The sequence below is a fragment of the Gigantopelta aegis genome, chromosome 14 (assembly GCF_016097555.1).
Source record: "Gigantopelta aegis isolate Gae_Host chromosome 14, Gae_host_genome, whole genome shotgun sequence".
Taxonomy (NCBI): domain Eukaryota; kingdom Metazoa; phylum Mollusca; class Gastropoda; order Neomphalida; family Peltospiridae; genus Gigantopelta; species Gigantopelta aegis.
The window spans coordinates 5,875,207-5,875,955 of NC_054712.1; positions in this window are offsets into that span (position 1 = coordinate 5,875,207).

The window sequence follows — 749 nt, forward strand, 5'->3', positions numbered from 1 at the left end:
ATGTAATACGTGACAGAAACTGATATCTGAGGAGGAGATAAAAAAAAAAAACCCACAAAAAAACCCCCACACGTCCAGGATAAAACATGTTTCGATGTGACAAAACAGTGGGAAAGACAATATCAGATGTAACGGAGAATGGGGCAGGGGCAGTAAGCTAGTAGAGAACCATGAACAATACGTTTGGAGAGGGCTTAACCAAATGCCACCTAAAATTCATTCTAATAAGTGTTTTAAATAGAGAATACAAAACCACTTCTTCTTCTTCTCTTACCGGCCTCGGTGGCGTCGTGGCAGGCCATCGGTCTACAGGCTGGTAGGTACTGGGTTCGGATCCCAGTCGAGGCATGGGATTTTTAATCCAGATACCGACTCCAAACCCTGAGTGAGTGCTCCGCAAGGCTCAATGGGTAGGTGTAAACCACTTGCACCGACCAGTGATCCATAACTGATTCAACAAAGGCCATGGTTTGTGCTATCCTGCCTGTGGGAAGCGCAAATAAAAGATCCCTTGCTGCCAATCGGAAGAGTAGCCCATGTAGTGGCGACAGCGGGTTTCCTCTCAAAATCTGTGTGGTCTGACGCCATATAACCGTAAATAAAATGTGTTGAGTGCGTCGTTAAATAAAACACTTCTTTCTTTCTTTCTTTCTTCTTCTCTTCGTTCGCTTGTTGACTACACGTCGAGGCCAGCAGTGACTATGGACGATACTGTTCTATGTAGCCCGAGTACTCTGACTGTAAGAGAG